The sequence below is a fragment of the Eupeodes corollae genome, chromosome 3 (genome assembly GCF_945859685.1).
Source record: "Eupeodes corollae chromosome 3, idEupCoro1.1, whole genome shotgun sequence".
Taxonomy (NCBI): domain Eukaryota; kingdom Metazoa; phylum Arthropoda; class Insecta; order Diptera; family Syrphidae; genus Eupeodes; species Eupeodes corollae.
In genome coordinates this window covers 4,391,099-4,410,558 of record NC_079149.1, presented here as the reverse complement: position 1 = coordinate 4,410,558, position 19,460 = coordinate 4,391,099, and the positions used below count along the sequence as shown (strand labels likewise).

The 19,460-nt window shown below is 33.7% G+C and overlaps 1 protein-coding gene across 3 annotated transcripts in view; it reads right to left on the bottom strand.

Moving 5' to 3' along the window:
- The window catches only part of LOC129949474 (titin homolog), a 202,156-nt gene that overhangs the window by 47,117 nt on the left and 135,579 nt on the right, over positions 1-19,460 (bottom strand). Inside the window, exon 1 of one of the 3 annotated variants that reach the window (XM_056060965.1) lies at positions 2,176-2,304. The exons of the other annotated variants lie outside the window; for them this stretch is intronic. The gene's annotated coding sequence lies outside the window, so the exon portion shown is untranslated. Of the gene's footprint in view, positions 1-2,175; positions 2,305-19,460 lie in introns of those variants that run through there. 3 annotated transcript variants of the gene reach the window in all.

Genomic DNA, 19,460 nt, shown 5'->3' with positions numbered 1-19,460 from the left:
TACCTTACTAACTAATGCTCTATTGTTGGCCTTATCAACAAATATGAAGGATGAGCAAAAGTAATAAATAATATTTTGGCATTAGCGACAAAATGTTGTTTCTGCGAATAGATACTGAATAATAATAAATTTTATTTATATTGAACCACTTCATCGCTCTTTGCTAATAAAAGTCCAAAAATATAAAAAGAAAAATAATGATAGCAAAAATGTCCACAAGTTTCATTGTAATTTCGTGTACACTTTATGCTTAAAAACACTTAACCTAACTTCAAACTACGTTCAACGCTTTGTAAGCTTGCTTTAAGTGGAAATGAGTTTGATTCAATTCAACCGCACTAAACTCGCAGTTGAATTGAAATTTGTGACAGTGGATTTGACGTACAAAACATAACGGACTGTTTATTTTCATGATATATGAATCAAAATAACTTGCCTATGATGAACTTATCAGCTGTTTGATGAATTTATAAGAATTAAATTAAAATTCAACTGTTTAAAAATATCTCGCTAGAGATCTAAGTTCAATCACAACCATTATCAGCTGACAGGTGTCAGAATATCTTCTCACAGATTTGAGCTTAATCACAAACAATACCAGCTGACAGGTGTAAATGACATTAACCGTTGGTCACACTTTCGTTTGATACAACCACATAACAAATAGTTAAATATAACATATAAAAAAGCATTTATCCTTAAATTTTGACAGATGTACCGACACGAAGAAAATGAAAACGCCAATAATGTTAACTTTGTTCGCTGAACAGTACATTGTTACTTTCCCCTTTGAATATGTCATTGTCACATCAAAATACATGCATAATTACATCAAAATTCAACAAATTAATAAAATAAACCGCTCTACATTTTCTGTCTAGCAAAAAAATTGAAGAAAGTTTCACACGCAATGCTTCCGAATCCATTCATTAAAATTCCAATGTCAGATCATATAAAAGACGAAACAATCTAATAAATTTTTTAATTTGCGATAGTAAAAAAAAAGAAAATCTTCAAGCACACAACATTATGTTCGTTCATTCACCTTTTCTTGGCAACATAATAGTTTAACAAAAACACTAAAAAAAAAACAGAAGATTGTATATACAGTTGTTGTATACAGTGGAATCACCGGATATAATACATTCGCCATCATGGATGAACAGGAACAACAATGTAGTGCACGCAGATCTTCTTTCTTTCGCAATGAGAGCGCGAAAGAGATTTTTCTTCGTCAAACATTAGTATTTTGCTGTTTCTTTTTTTCCTACAAATTTTCTTTTGTCAGTTTCTTTTTTGTTATTTTGATTGTAACTCTTTCCATTTTTTTTTCGCTGTTGTATTGTGTATTGGCAACATTCTTTTGTGCTACTTAATTTAATTTCCTTTCTGTTTTTTTCTTTTCTTAAACTTCCGTTTTTTCATTTACAGTTCTATTTCATTAAATATTGGCATTCAATTTTAAAATATTCGATCTTTGCTTCAGTATAATGAAAGGTTTATATATTTAACAATTTCTTTAAAAATACAAAAGAATAAATAATGTTTAAGAGTAATTAAAATGTAGAAGAAATGTAGAACTTTGACACTTTCTTAGAAGTAGTCTAAACTATGCTTTATATTTTGTTAAAAAGAGAAAGCAAACAAAGAAACAATTTATATTGCAATGAATGCATCCAGGGCGACTTGTGAAAAGGTAAGTTTGATTTGTAAATCATTTGGCTCAATTTGGGAAAATATAGATTGTTTTCTATTTGACTATATGAACGAAATTATTTTGTTTGATTAATGATTAAGGATAAACCTATTAATAACTCTCGTTGCCTTGTCACCAGTCAGTGTTCGATAATAATCCAGCTTACCATATTTCATAGAAGATAACCTTAATATATCAAAGCAATAATTAGCCTTGTTAAAATGCAAGAGGTAATTCGATACATTTCAGGTGAAACAATAATTGTATGTACGTTCGTTTACAGGGTGATTTAAAGGCTCATGTTAAACTTATATTATTTTTGTCTATAAATAAAACAATAACTAATTAAGGTTCCAGTCACACTGACTTTTAATGGAGTTTGATGTAATATTTGACATTTGTTCAAACGATTTCTACAAAACACTTTCCATTTCCAACGAAGAAAGTTAATTCCAAAAATAAACAATCTTAAAACTCACCTCCGTTCAGCTTAATCCTTCAAAAACTTCATCGTTTTATTTTTTATTAATTTGGATTATAAACAAAATTGTATTGAATTCAATTGAATTAAAAGTAATTTTTCAAGTTTTAATATTTAAAATCTCTCTGAGCTAGCTGAGTTTTAAAATAAAATTATTTTTCACATACAAAATCCATTAAATTCTTATTAAAATTCAATTACATTCAAAAATTGTGCTAACAACTTTTGACAGCGGAATAACGATTACACCAGCTAAAGCTCAGATATATACAAAAATAAAATTATTTTTAATTTTTTGGCATCAAAAACGAAAAACCCGCACAACACAATTTTTTGTCGAGCATTATATCCTATCCACTGGCAATTAGAAACTCAACTGTGTTATGGTTTGGGGTTGCGCACCCTGAAAACTGGTGCGGTAGTTTTGTTATATGGGGGTGTTATTTGATGTTGTTGGTGTAAGGTGGTGGTTTGGTTTTGTTTGAATTTGAATTTGATATTTCTCCTGGTGCAAGTTGCAGTGTTGTCTTCCTTTTAAGGTCAAAGTAAACATCCATACTTTTAATATAACATTTTCTTAACTATTAATGTTTTTCGAGGTTAGGCCTTCTTCTTTTCAGAGCAGAGCCAGAACTGTCAAACAAAACATATGTTTGTTTTTTAGCCCTGATCGTTCAGAGCTTCAAATTTGTGTTTTCTTTTCGTTCTGAATGCGTTCTGGTCCTGTTCAGAAAGCGCTCTATAACTGAACTCAATCATTTGACAGGTAACATTGAAACAAAATTGAAATTAAATGCTTGTTTGATTATAATTAGTTTCTGAATTTTTAACTTCCCATAGGAAGTTATTGTAATCTGTCCGGTTTGTCAAATTGAAAATTGTGACATTTCCCGACGTTTCAAGGTCCCTAGAGTCAAAATAAAAGATTTTTAGAAAGATGTCTGTGCGTACGTCGCGACTTTTTTATCGTAGTTCAAAGCCCAAGAACCAGAAAAGATATCGACTTCAAATAAATTTTGTTATACAGATAATAAGGCAGAAAGATGCAGAAAGGGCTCTCAAGAAAATTGCGTGGGCTGTTTTTTTACCACAGCAGTTTAGAAAAAAGGTGAAAATTTTGGTTAACCCTGAATATCTCATGAGTCAAAAACGCTAGAGACTTGAAATAAATTGTATATAATATATTGTAAAGTGATACCAACCAGGCATATTTTTTGAAAATAAATCCAATTAACGGTTTTTTTATAAATAAAAAAAAAGAAAAACAAATGTGTCACCAAAACAATTTTGTGCAACGAAAAATAACGCATACAATTTTGAGAAAAACCGAATTGACAGTTTTTTTTTATAAAAAATAAAAACCTAAAAAACATTACCTACTAAAAGTTGGTTAAAATTGAATTTCGACTCAAATATCTTTTCAAAAATTTGAGATTAAACTAATTTTACCATATAAGAAATATTGTTTTCAACATTTTGAAAAAATTTGGGAAAAATCGAATTGACAGCTTTTTTACAAAAAATAAAAACCTAAACAAAAAAATCAATAAACGTTGGTAAAAATTGATTTTCGACTCAAATAACTTTTCAAAACTTTAAGATATTAACTTTAAACTACTTTTATCTTTTAAAAAATATTGTTCAATTTAATTTACTGATTTTTTACAAAAAATAAAAACCTAACAAAAAACAATACTAAAACGTGGTAAAAATTTACTTTCGATTCAAATAGCTTTTCAAAAATTAAAAATATTGTCTTTAAACTTTTTTTATTTTACAGAAAATGTTGTTTTCGATATTGAGTAGGTTTTTTTTATTAAAATCCAACTGTCCGTTTTTTCATAAAAAATAAAATCTACAAGAAATAGTTCGGAAATTTTTGGTAAAAATTGATGTTCGGTTCTTGATATCTCTCAAATTAATTTTATTTATCCAATTTGTAAAAATTTAAGAAATGCTACTAAAATTGGTAAAAATTTGTTTTCGACTAAAAATCTATTTAACAAAATGAGATTTTCAAACTAAACTATTTATTGAGATAAAAAATGTTGTTAATTTAAATTCTTTTAAGAATAATTCAACTTCCAACTTTTTTAACCCAACCCTACACACTTTTAAGCAAGAAATATCTACAGACGTGATGGGAAGTTATCAGTTACCAGCCTCTTTTATTTACGTTTTGAGTCATATTTTTTGTTTACTGTAGAAGAAAATGACAAAAAAATTCACATATGTCAAATAGTGACAGGTAAGTGTTTAAATGTAATTCTGAGCGCTCATAACTAACTTTTTTTTAGAAGGTGTTCGGAGCTTGTTTGATATGCGATAAAAACTAACTCTCATACATACGATATTCTTTAAAAAAAAAAGTGTCCCCTTTATCCCATCAAAAAAAGGTACTTTTATATTGAAATGAACTGCTCAGTACTTAACTAACAAAGAGACAGCACTGTTCCCTTGGTAGTTGTTGTAGGTGGTTGACGCGACTGCTGTTGGTGTTTCGTCTGGTCCTAGTATTGAGTTTTATAAAATTTAAATTAAAATTCCATTTCTAATGCCCGAAACTAGAGCATTGACCAGCAGTATTGATCGGCTGCTAAAAAACAATACCAACAGAGCGGGGACGACAAGCGGACAAGGGGACAAGGCGCATCAGCAGCAGGCACCATCATCGCCACAATGGCCGCACAATATCTCTATACAGACAATAATATAGAAGTAACGTAATCCGAACACCCTATTTTAAGGGTAGATTTTATGTAGGCATTGTGTTTGTTATTTTATGTCTTTTATTCTGGGTTGATAGGCCATTTGCCTGTTGTTTGTATAGATGATGAGGGTGAGACTGCAGAACTTATACAAGGGAAACAAAAAGTGCTATATACCCTCAAAATAAAACAATATACATAATTTGGGTTATATTTTTAGGGGTGCAAAACAGAAATGGGACAACCCCGACAAATCCATTTTACACAACCTGAACTAATATTTTAATTCTTTAGCACAGTGACGCAACGGCGCTCTGTGTTTCATTATAGCAAACTTCTTATAATGAAGATACTTCAAGGTTTGCTGCAACGTTGATGCAACTTTCAATATCCAACCCTCGTCGCTCGTATTGGCAATAACTTTATTGGAAACCCATTTAGTTTGACAGAAAGCAAGAAAAAAAACAATGCAATTAAAATTGCTGGTCGAAAGTTCAATCAATTATTTCTTCTCCTCTACAAATTTTGTAGATACATATGACGGGACGGGGTATTTCCCAAAGGAATTAATTTGTGAGTCCAAGCCAAGATAAAGAAACACAGCAACATTAACTGAAGAGCAACTGAGCAACAGTGAAAAAGGAAGGTCTATATTTCGAGACTCTTCTGTCAGAATATTTGCTATTTATCTTTCAACATGGAATTGCGTGTTCGCAACAAACTTTTCTATATTTTATTGACTGAATAAGGAGAGGAAAAATCAATTAACCGGGTCTAGTTGCTGTGCATAAGTCGATGGGATGGCGAGATTTTGCTGGCACCACCTTGCCTCCATGTCTAGCCTAGGCGGAGGCTCTGACGAACGGGCCGGGCGGTGAGTCTTGATTCTATGGGATTTGAATTGGAATTGGGATTGGGGGTGAATTACCTGGTGAATTGGCGGCGGCGGCGATGACTGTATGAGGATGTTGTCGTGCTAAATTGGCTTAGACAGACTAAAACAATATAAATTGAATTTCCGACAAAAAAAGAAAATATCTACTGTAGGAAGGTATAAGACCAGAAAATTATTATTGTGAAGAAAATGGAGAAAATTGTTATTCGCATGGCATTGTTGTCCTTAACTTGTAAGCTGAATATTGTTTCTTTTTTTGTTTTAGCTTTTCCACGAAATTAATGTCGACTTAAATAACAATCTAATAAAGAGCTTGTATACTTTACGATTTAATAATGAAATAACCAAATGCTTTTTATGGCAAATAAATTCAGCTCTCCAGCCATCTAACCAGCCAGCCAGAGGTTAAGGTAAAGTGGAAATAGCTACTTACGTGTGTAATGTCTACCTACGTAACTCTCTGTAATATTTAGTTATAGGTGTGGAAGAAATTGAGAAAAGGTTTTCCGGAAAATTAATAGGTTTTCATTTTGGAGAAAAATGAAATAAGCAAAGCTAAGAAAGCGAGAAGTTTGTGTTTTTCATACATATTTTAGAAGCAATAAACTGTTCTGAGAAAGATAAAAAGATTAGGGATAATTTTGCAGGCAACGCAGCACAATGGCGCCGACGAACGCGGCCTCGAGTTTAATTTTCATAACATTCAGGATAAGGTTGAGGTTTAGGGAAATGCTTGAAAAAAGATTTTTCATATTTTGAGAATAACTTTACTTTGAAGAAAGTATCGGTTTGTTTTATTTTTGTTTATGTCTCACCAAAGGTTGAAGATGTATTAATAAAACATTTAATTAAATGGAACAGAGCAAAATTGAAAGGAATTCCATGTCTCCAGGTTTCATTTAACAGCTTTTTTCCCATCCATCAATTGACAGCGGAAAAATTCTCCCGATGGAATAAAAAGTAGCATTCTCAGTTCTCACTCTTCGTTACCTAAGACTTTAGTTTTCTGTGTCTTCAAAGACAGAAGTTGTAACATTTTCATATTCTTTAGGGGACACAATCCAATCCATCAAACGTCAAACAAACTGAATGTAGCACCCTACTTAAGCTTTAATAATATGTCTTCTGATTTTCTGACATTTATACAAAAATATGTCTGTTCACCAAATTTAAGTTTGTTTGCTTTTTTTGTCACCAACTGTCATTTTAAGGGCGTGTTCAGATTAAATCGTTTTAAAAACAAATGTTATTGCATAGGATATTTTTATGGTGGTTGTCGAGGATTTGACAGTTAAGAATGTCAAAGTGTGTTGATATTTCTGTTTAGTAGGATTTGACAATTTATTTTGATTCGTTGAACGAAAGAACAAGGCAATTATTTTGAACAAAACAAATCCGTTCCAGATTTTAATAGAGTACTTTGCAGGAAGAATTGTGTTTCTAGCTTTGACATAAGGAGATTCGATGGTTGGTGTATTTGACAGTTGAGAATGTAATGTTAAATACTGTTTACATTTTTCTTCAGTAGGGTTTGGAATCATAGTAAATCATTAAACCATAGAACAAAGCTTACGAATTGTGGAAATTAAAGTTCATGAACCACTTCGTCCATTGGTGTATATAAAGCGAAGACAACCGTCACCATTCAATATTTTATACGAAATTGACGACGCTTGAGAAAGAAACGGCGTTTACGGTGAATAGCGAAGGCTATCGTGTCATGTTGATGGATTTTCTGTGCTCTGAACATCCTTTGCACAAAGCCTGTTTTAAGCGACAGAAATATTTTTGAAATACAAATGAACACTAAGCTGTCACTTTTTGACATTTTTCAATTTATTTGTCGTATTATTCTACAGAAACAAAAACTAAGATTAAGAACCTGAATTTAAATGGAAAAAAAACTAATTATAATTTAACGCTCACCAATCATATGCTTGTGTTCAGCATTCGACTCGGTCTGCTCAGTTATTTTATTCTGAAATTATAAGTCAAGCTCTGAACACGTTCAGAACAAAAAAAAAAAAAAAGTGATGCTGTGAACGTTGAGAGTTAAAAAAAGAAACACTATTTTTAGTTTGACAGTTCGGGTTCTGCTCTGAATTAAAAAAGAAAAATATTGGAATTCATCGTGAGTCGTTAACCTCAAGGACAACGCTTCCAAATTGAGGACATTTAAGTTCATTGACCACTTCGTCCGTTGGCGTATCTATAAAGCGATGACAATCATCACCATTCAAAAACTATTATTAAAAGTTTGATTTAAAATGGAAATGTTCAGCATTCAACTCGGTCTGTTTAGTTATTTCATTCTGAAATTATAGATCGAGCTCTGAAAAAGTTCAGAACACGTTTAGAACGATAAAAGAATCACAAATGTATTAGTCTGAACGTTGATAGGTAAAAAGGTTAGGTTAGGTTGAGGGGCTGGCAGTTGATGTCTTTACCGTCACACTTAGATCAATACAGATCCATTGTGATACCCTTCAGTATTGCTACTCAAGCTAATAAGAAAAACCTATGTGTTCAGTTAGTCAAGCCATTTAGAGGCTTTGACGAAGTTCAGAATGTTAGTACCTGGCATACTACTACTAGAAAAAGTTGCCAAGCAGTTTCTTCCTTTGATGGGAGAGTGCGGGACAGTGACACAGAAAGTGCGGAGTGCCTTAAATCACCTCCTCGTCACCGCATCCTCTGCAATTCTGCATAGATCTTCTGAACTGATTTTGATCTTTATCATATGATAACCTAACAGATTATGTCGGGTGATTATGCTTACAAGTGATCGAAGTGATCCCTTGTGTAGCTACATAATCCTTTCCGTTCTTTGTTTGTTAAAACAGAGCCAGATCTTTTTTGTAGTACCGCAGGTGTCAAGAAGGTTCCACCTTTCATCGGCCTTGATAGTTATTTTTTTTGAGATTTCCTGTTTTAAATAACAGGTAGTGGTGCTAACAAGCTGAGCTTGGTTTACCTCAAGCATTGACCCTAATCTTGCTAAATCATCGGCTTTCTCGTTGCCTAGTATATCGCTGTGGCCTGGGACCCTTAAGCTCTTCGCGGCGGCATGAAACAAGCTTTGATGTTACCTCAGTTGCAGTAATCGATTTTATTGTCGCTTGGCTATCAATGAAAAAGGTGATATCAGCTCGTGGTATCGCCATCATTGATACCTTTTTAGCAGCTGTTGTCACTGCCAGGACCTCCCCTTGGAAGATGCTACTGTAATGTACTGCACCTACACCAGTGTCAATTTTGGAGCCATCAGTATAGATAGCTATTGAAGACTCACTGGAGTATGGTATATTATCTATACATTCCTCTCTGCTTGGGATGGCAGCCTAGAATGATTTATGAAAATCAAGTTCGGGTATTTTATAGTCCGTTGTAGTACCATGACCCATAACTTTATGAAGCGTCTGGGCATGTCCTATGGAACTGTTTATCCAGACTTTAGTTTGACTAAGCCTCAGGGCTATTTTGGCCGCAGATTCATGAACAAGATGAGGTCTAGGGGAATTAAATTGAGTATAACTTCCAGTCCTGCAGTTGGAGTGGATCTCATTGCTCCCGTAATACCAGTGCACAATGTACCGAAAATGAGTGGCAACATTGCCAAAATGCAATCAGAGAAGCCGCGTGCGGTCGAAGAAGTTGAGAGGTTTAAAAGCAGGAATGAAGTTCGAAAGTTTTATGAACAGGTGAAACGAAATTCACAGGTACATAAACCTAGAACCGAAGGCTGCAAAGACGAAAGTGGAAACATCATAGTAGAACCGCAGTCAATGCTAAGGATATGGAAGGACCACTTCTGCAGACTGTATAACGGCGAAGACGAACCGAATTCCGCTATTAGACAGGATGATTCATTTAACATAGACGACGAAAGCCAACAATCCCGTCCTCCCGACTTAGAAGAAGTAAGCTGAAGTCTAATAAAGCCGCTCGAGCGGATGTCTTGAATGCCGAGCTCTTTAAAGCAACAGACAAGTTGGTTAGGAGCATGCACCAACTTATCTGTAAGATATGGTCGGAAGAAGGCATGGCCGATGAATGGAACCTCAGTATTGTTTGCCCGATCCTGAAAAAAGCAGACCCTCTAAACTGCACCAACCATAGAGGAATCAGTCTACTTAACATCGCCTATAAAATCTTCTCTGCCGTAATATGTGAACGTCTAAAGCCCATCGTCAACAACCTGATAGGACCTTATCTGTGTGGTTTTAGACTAGGAAAGTCCACAGTTCATCAAATATTCACATTACGGTAGATCCTGGAAAAAACACACGAACACCAAATCGACACCCACCATCTTTTCATCGGACGAGCTGTATAGAGCCATGTCTAGTTTTGGCATCCCTGCCAACCTTGTCCGTTTGTGCAGGATGACCATGGAGAATTTTCGCTGCTCCATAAAAAACTTAACAGAACCTTTCGATGTCAAAAAATGTTTTAGACAAGGTGATGGGCTGTCATGTGATTTTTTTAACATCGTGCTTGAAAGAATAGTGCAGAGCTCACACGTCAACACTAGAGGCACAATCTTTCAAAAGTCTGTCCAACTATTGGCATATGCTGATGATATTGACATATTTGGAGGAACTCATTGTGATGTTAATGGGGCTTTTGTGAGTATTGAGGAAAAAATTGGTTTAACGGTTAATGAGAGCAAAACAAAGTACATGCTGTCGTTTAGAAAGGACATGCAACACCGACGTCTAGGTTAAAACGTCACCATCGACAGACGTAACTTTGAGGTAGTCAAGGACTTCGTCTACCTAGGCTCCGCTGTAAACGCAGAAAACAACACCAGCGCTGATAACAAACACAGAATAACTCTTGCTAACCGCCGTTTCTTTGGGTTTAGAAAGCAATTGAGTGGTAAAGTCCTCTCTCGAGGGACCAAAGTGTCGCTATATAAGACCCTTATCATCCCCGTCCTGCTATACGCTGCAGAAGCATGGACTATGACAAAAGCGGATGAAAGCACCTTGGGTCGCTTCGAGAGAAAAGTTCTTCGTGTGATCTACGGTCCCGTATGCATCGAAGGTGAGTGGAGGAGAAGATGGAACGACGAGCTGTACGGGCTGTATAGCGACGTAGACTTAGCCAGAAGAGTAAAAGTCCAACGACTAAGATGGCTGGGTTATGTAGAGCGCATGGAAACCAATGCTCCGGCCCGGAAAGTCTTCGAATCCGCACCCAAAGGACAGCGCAGTAGAGGAAGACCGCGAATCAGGTGGCGCGCACAAGTGGAAGGTAACCTCACCCAACTTGGAGCGCGAAACTGAAGACATCTAGCTAGGGACCGAGCTAGATGGAGAAGTTTCTTGGACGAGGCCCTAGTTCACAAAGGACTGTAGAGCCACCTTTAGTTACTAAGAAAGTAAGACACCCATAACTTTTATGCTGATTTTTGAAGAGTCGTAAAAGTAAAGTGCAAAAACTTCAGATATGAAATGAAAACTTTTCAAAATTTACTTCATTCTTTGAGCTCCAAGGAGAAACACACTTCCTCAATAACACATTAGCTGCCGCATTCCCGTGTTCAACATTTTAGTAGCCAGTTCTTAAATTAATGCACCCGACTTAACACGACCATTTCATGCTTCTCTTATTCAGTACACAGAACTTCAAGTTCAAAATTAAATGTAAAGCAAACAAAAAAAAGGAAGAAAATCCAAACGAAAGAAAATTACAATTCCACTTGCATTCATCTTTTATATTGAAAAATCCAAAATAACTCAGTCGAACATTTTGTGGTAAGATTGTTCTTTTTTTCAACATCGCAACATCAGAAAAACTCGTAACTTTTCTGAAGAATATGTATTATACTCGTTCTCTATACCTACTCCAAGCATTAGCATTCAGCCAAAGCTAAAAGCCAAAGCCAAAATGAATATATCCCTTCACTTGAAAATGTATCTTTTATGGATCTATCTATAAAACGTCCACCAACGAAATTCATATCAATGCCCACGTAACACAATTGCAACCAAAAGCATTACAACCCAACCAAAAAAAAAAATAAGTAAAGTTAACAAAAATGAAAGAGTTCAGGCAAAAAGACAGAAAAATAAAATTACAAAATGTTGGCAGATAGAATTGCGGCCAACAAATCAATCTGCAGATACAAAAATTGAAATCAAAGTATATTTTCCTGTGGGCTTTTTTCGTAGTTGTATCAATGAACGGGTATCTCTATCCATCTGATGTCTGCCAGAGAGCCTGGGTGCCTGGAGTCTCGTTGTGGAGATACCTTATACCTATACAAGTCTCTCCTTGACTGCACCAAATGGAAATTTCTCTGTGCATTGAACACAACTTTTCAAGGCAAAAAATAAAAAGAAAAGTTTTGTTTTTTGCTAGGGTACATTAAAAAGCGTAGGAACCCTAACATCGTGTTGTCGGAATTGTAATGATCATGTTTTCCATAAGTAGAATGCACCTACTTTGGTTTTGTATAAACCGTATTGAACAACCAAAACCTCCTCCACATAATTGGGATTATGATGATGATGATGATGAATATTACGCCGGGGCAAGTGAGGGCATTCGAGGGGATTATTTTGTGGGTTTTAGTATTTTGACGTTTTATTTGTTTTTTAGTTTTGCACAATAGCTATTTGGGATTAGAAAAAAGTTATTCCTTTGAAACCATCAACCTACTCCAACAACTCCGGTCCCATATCCAGCACAACAAGGAAATTGGCTTTCATTGTGGACTTTCAAGAGTATAAGATCGATAAAAAGTTTTCCTTTTTTTCAGCTGCAGTCACTTGAAAAACTCTTTACCTTTGATTTTATTTTTTTATATATATTTAACTTATGTTTAGCAACAAAAAAAAAAACAATCAAACGGATGTCTTGAAAATCTTCTTGAGATCAATTCACATGTCAGTGGGTAACAGAAAAAGATATACCTACACTCGAATTGTGGTAGAAGGAATCAATTTTAACTTTAATGCGGTTTTTATTGAAGATTTTATTCCTTTGATTTTGATTCTTCTTATTTTTTTCTTTTTTGTTTAACAAAAAAATATCTTCGGGAGAAAATGGATGTGAAATCACTTTTAAAGATTATTACCACAGGGGGAAACCTTGAAGCTTCAGCAGCGCAATGTCTATGTAATGTCGCCTTCTTTTTTGAGGTTAGTGTGAGATGTAGGTAAATGATTGAAGTGAAATTCTTTAAATTTTTCATCTAATATTAGGTGGCTTGGTGTATATGGAGAGAGTATATATGCGCAGGCAATGTCAACCGAGAAAAATTGTGATTTCTTGCGAGAAATTGAAGTTTAGATGAAAGTTCAATGATGTGGTTTAAATATTCATATATTAACGACATAACACGCTGTCGATTGAATTTATTTGAAATATTTAGATTTATATAGAAGAAGATGTTAAATTGAATAATTTGTTGGGTTTTAACCTTCACATGTATTTATTTCGTTAGCATACCATTTTTAGATTTACGTGTTGTATGTCAAACAATTGCAAATACCTAACCTCATATCACACTGAACGCATTCATTGGAATTCCTTTTTTTTTTACTTTTATTTCTGTCTTTAACTCCATAATCAAGCATCAACTGCATTTTGAAGGGTGAAGTTCTGTCAAAAATAATCAATTTTTGTATGTGATTCTTTAAAATAAAAGAGATATATTTTGTATAAATTAATAAGATCAAAGAAAACCGAATTGACTTTGCCATACTTTGCTGAATGCATTCATTATTAAACTCAAAGGTAAGACAAGTTCATGCATGTTTCCATTTGTTTTTCATAAACGGAAGAAGCGATTGGCCGCTTTAAAGCTTTAAAACCCAGTGTATTGTACCGCAAATTGAATAATTTATTTCTAAATATGATTTATAAATATTATAAACAAAATGAATATTAAATTTAATAAATCCAACTGATTGACCGATAATTTAAATATGAAAAAGCAAATCAAAACAAATCAGCTGAAACTTTTTAAATTTCGCTGAATACATTCATTTTTAAAGCCAAAGTTAAAGAATATTTACACTTAAAGATAAACGGGGCCTTATACGAATGTCTTCTACACATTCTCATTTGACATTTCACTAACTTAAACCTACAGTAGAAGAGATAAATAAAAAACCGCCGCTGCGCCGTGACGATTTAAACAGTATATTCCGCATATAAATTATATTTGAATAATTTATTTCCAAATATAAATTAAAAATAATATCCAAAATTAATATTAAATTATAAAAAAATATACGACTAAATGATTATTTAAACACGCAAAAGAAGATACAAAGAAATGAGGCAACTATTTGGAAATCTTACTGAATGCATTCATTTTTATATTTAAAGGTAATGCATGTTTAAACCAAAACATTAACGGAGGTTTTACCCGAACTTGTCATATAAATATGTATTTAAGTATTTCAAAAACTGATTCAACCTTCAAAGATAAATGAGCAAAATCAGAAGAAATAATTGGACACCCCCGCCCGTGTATAAGTACAAAACAAATATTAAATTTAATAAACCAAATGCCCGTTGGATTATTTAATAATGCAAAAGAAGATTTAATAAACCGTGCAAGATTCTGCTGAATGCATTTGTTATTAAACTTGAAATAAGGGCAAGTTCATGCATATTTTCATATGGATATGACATATTATAAGCTTACCTACGATAAAAGTAATACATGGCTGCCGCGTCTTGACGCTTGCGAAAGTGTTTAACAACATACGAATTATATTTCTCTGAATGGATTCATTCTTAAAAGTCAAAGTTAAGGCATGTTTAAACCAAAAGATAAAGGGAGACATACACGAACTTTTCATACATGTTCTTATTTGACATTTCGTAAACTGATTGAACTTACAATAGAAGAAATACATGGGCACCATCCGTGACGCTTTAAAAACCCGGAGTGTCAAACCGCAGACTTATTATAAATAAAAAAATATATACATGCAAAAATAATATTATTGCCGCTTACAACATACAATTAAATTAATTAGGTAAATAGAAAAGTGAAAGCATCCCATTATCTGTTTTTATTTTACGTTTAAAGTCAGTCTAATAGGCTTTTCACGCCAAGTCCAAAACCCGGTTTTCGCGAAATTATAGTTTTCAAGTTTTCCCATAAATTTTTGGTAAACCACAAGTTTTTGTAAACCACAAGTTTTATATAAAACCTCTCAAAAACTAGTAGCAATTCAAAGTTGAACTAAACAAACAAACTTTTTGAAACATTCAGCGCTCAAAATAATGTAAACAGAGCTGTCAAAACAAATATTTTATTTTGAAATAAATTTGGTCGTGGTAAGTAATATTATTTATACAATTTCCTTACAAAATAAGAATTATTGTTTTTTTTTATTTACAGAATATGGAAGAGTAAAAAAGGAAACTTTGGGGAGCTGCGTGGCAGAAAAAAACTTCGAGAATAAAAGCCCGGGAACTATTCGCGGCACTGGCGGTTCTTTTATGATCCTCCAGAGTGGAACCGGAATTCACTAAGGCTACTGGTGTGACGACCCCAAGGACGAGGAAGACTTGCCCGTAGTTCGTAATAACGTTTCCAAGGGATGCGTCTTCGAACTTGTCGCCACAAATTTGTTCGACGCTTTCGATTACTACTTAGAGAAAGACTTTCCGGTAACTCCGTTCAATTACAAGGGTTTGGGAGAAAGGGGATAAGTTCTGGTGGAGGGTAAGTCGCAGCGGACTAGGAAATTTTGCGCCAAAAAATTCCACAATGTGGAAATCGTTGTTCCAGTGAATAAAACCTTTCGCAACTTGATGAACAGCCTGCCAACATCAAGAAGATCCTCAGCGCATTGGACAAACCAGGCGAATCCTCAAAGGAAGAAGCCAAAGAGATAGTCATGTAGAAATTGCAGCCCATCGGCTTCAGTGATCGCTCTGGATGAGTGTGATTTTGGTACGAATCAGGAACTAGGGATTGACCTTTTCTGCTCAGGCCATTCATTTTATTTCCACAAATAATTTGAAAAGAACAAAACTTTTTGCTCACAAATTTGTTCATCAATACAAAATTTGACAGCCGGTGTTAAATAAATCTAAATGTCAAATGAAAACGTCTAAATGTTTGGTGGAAACGATTTTCTGGTTTTCGAAAACATTTTGCCGAAAACCCGGTTTTGGGTTTGGTGTGAAAATGCTATTGAACACCGAACCCAAAACCCGATTTTTCGCGAACTTGTCGGTTTTGGACGAAAAATTAAACATGAAACATACCTGTTAACTAGTAGCAATTTGAAGATGACAAACAAACCTTTCAAAACATGCAGCACTCCATTTAATGTAAACAAAACAGATGATGGCTGATGTCAAAAGAAATATTATTGAATTTTTGACAAGAGGTTTAAATAAAATAATTAAGTAAATTCAACTAACAGTATGGTCGTACAAAGTAATATTATCTATATAGATTCCTTACAAAAAGAATTATTGATTTTGCATCAATACAAAATTTCACAGTCCGTTTTGCTAAAATTGAAATCTTATAGGAAAACGAGTACATTTCAGTGTGAACACTTTCCCAGTATATGCACAAATTGTATATTAAATAAAATAAATACATAAGTATGCAAAGGATTAATCATGCGAATCTACCTAAATTTCGCTGAATGCATTCAGTCTTAATCTCAAAGTTTAGCCATGTTCACACCAAAAGATAAACGGAGACTCTACATGAACTTTTCATGCATGTTCACATTTGACATTTCAGAAACTGATTGAACGACAGTTGAAGATATTAATAGGCACCGCTGATACTGCGACGCTTGAAAAAGCCAGAATCGGAGTATTAAATAATAAACGAATCGAATTTTGAATAATTTTTTTCGAAATGTTGTTTATATTTAAACGACACAAATAATAAATTTTACCAATTTTACTGAATGCATTCATTTTTAAACTCAAAGATAAGGCACTTTTACACCAAAAGATAAAAAAAACTATACATGAACTTTTAATATATATGTATGTTCCTATTTGACATTTCATAAACTGATTGAACAACAGTGTAAGATATTAATAGGCAACGATGATACTTCGACGCTTTAAAAAGCCAGAATCGGAGTGTAAACCAACAAACGAATCATATTTGGAATGTTGTTTATATTTTATACAAAGCAAATATCAAATTTAATAAAACCAACTGACTGACCAAATCAGACAAATTTTCCCAATTTTACTGAATGCACTCATTCCTAAACTCAAAGATAAAGAACGTTTACAAAGCCGGACTGTCAAACTAATACAAAAAGTATTAGCTAAAACTGTAACACACAATTAAATTTATTAAATAGAAAAGTGAAAGCATCCCCTTATCTGTTTTTTTTTTTTTATTTGACGTTTAGAGGCTAAGCGCTGAACATTTCAGAAGGTTTGTTTGTTTAGATATTATTTTTGCAAAAACGTTGATAATTTTCGAAAACAAATTAGAGTTAAAACTGTTCTTATGTTTAGCATCAATAAATAATAAACTAAACTTTTATTTTATTTATTGGTGTAGTTGATCTAGCTGAAGGTTTAAGATCGTTAATTACGAATATTCTTTAAACGAGAATCAAACAGACCATTTAAATCACTGGAATATTGGCCAAAAAGAAACAAAAAATCAATTATGCTTTCACTGTAGGTATAACTGTATATGAGAAGATATTTCATCGTTAATTTCCATAAGCTGTTACCTTACAGTTCACGTTTATAGGGCCATAAGGATTAATTTCCCAGCTATTACATCATAGATAAATACGTTCGATTCTGTTCAGAAGAATTCTGATTTACAACAATAATTATTTCCAATCAATATTTGACCCTTCTTGCCGAATGGCCTGCTGGTCTTCATAAGCCACCAGTTTAAGGCTGGCAACACATTCATTATTATATTATAGCGGGTAATAATCGATTGCACAATTTTGATTGAGCACAACAACAGCTGCTAATCCCAAAATAATTAATTTCTGAATATATCCTTTTACCTCAATGATGCATGATATAAAATATGTTTTTTTTTTTAATCATATTACCATGTCCAGATCCAAATCATATGAGAGAGGAGGTTCTCTATTTCATGAACTGGGATTAAGGGATTATTTTCTTAAAGCTTCCCTAACTTAATTTGTCTCAGCTTTATGACTTATAAACATATTTAATGGCATAGCGTGGCGTTACTTACTGGTGAGTAATTTCTTTCACAAGTATCTACTGTAAATCCCCATCTTCTCCAAAAGTCAGTAGAAATAATGTTTCAGTCAATTAACCTCAAACTTATTAAATGTATGTTTTTTTATTTTTATTTTTATTTTAATTATGGAGTAGTAACTCTTTGCGCTCTAAATCATCTCAAATCATATTCAAAAACTTAAAAAAAAAAACTAAAGGAATAATAATGAAAATCAAAAGCGAGTGGGATTAGTTTATGGTCTTTTCAAATTCTCAAGCCAAAACAACAAAAACTTGGAGGCAGAAATAGGGGAGTTTTGCCTTCGAGCAAATTATTATCTCTTCAACCATCCAACTTATTGTCAGATTAATCGATGATGGCAAAAAGCAAACAACAAAAACAACAAGAAAAGAACTTTAATTTTATTTTTAGAAAGGTCTCTCGAGAAGACTCTTGAAAAACTGCACACCAATCGCTTACTCCATAAGGACTGCCATGCCGACTATAATATTATGGTAGGTGCATGTATACGAAGACCTAGAGCAATGTGGGCAGATATGACGGTGTATGACGATGTTCTATCAGATTAATTTAATCTGCAGGCATTTGCATTTTTAATGCAGCGCACTTTTGAAATAAACAACAAAAAAAAAAAAGATCTATCAAAAAGGAATTGAGACTCAGTGAGGCGCGTCTGTGAGTTGCATGAAATTCTAATTTCACATTTGATATCACACTTCAATCTCTGTCCCGTCGTCGTCCCTCTTGATGGCAGCGACAGTGACTTGGTTGGCAAAGAGTCTCAAGAAAGCGCCACATCACTGGTAACGAGTGCTCCTGCCCCATCATCAATAAAGCAGAAGCAACCCACCATAACCACAACTAAAACCAGTTGTAGAGATTGAAGACAAAACATTTGCGGTTTTAATGTCTAAATAAGTCATTATTCGAGTAGATATACGATCAATGGAACGCAGACTTAAAATGCTCTGGCGGCGCGGGGCGGCAGACTTAAAGTAGGTTGATAGAAGCTATAGACCTGGAGTAATACAGTAGAGGATTCAAAACGTGGATAACTTACTTATAGAAATCAAATATGTGCAATATTTGTTCATCTGCGAGGATAGTTTCAGTTCGAAAAGTTTTCAGCTGAAACTTCTTATGTACACAAAAAAGTTTTTATTCCTACAAGCTTTTGGTTTGTAGGGATTTCTGTATATCATTCAAATTTATAAAATTCACCAAAATTTTGTACACATTATGTACCACACTTGTCAAAGTATTTACAACGTTTTAAGTTTCTTTCCTTTTTAAATTGAGAAAAAATCAATTCTGAAACTGACGCAGCTTAGCAGCATTCAAAGAAATACAACGTAAAAATCTTCCTTTCACTAAATTTGACATTCAAATATATTATTCATTGATCTTTCTTAAAAATCGTATCCCATTAAAAACGAGAAATGTCAAAATTTTCAACTTGACAAATCGGACCCATT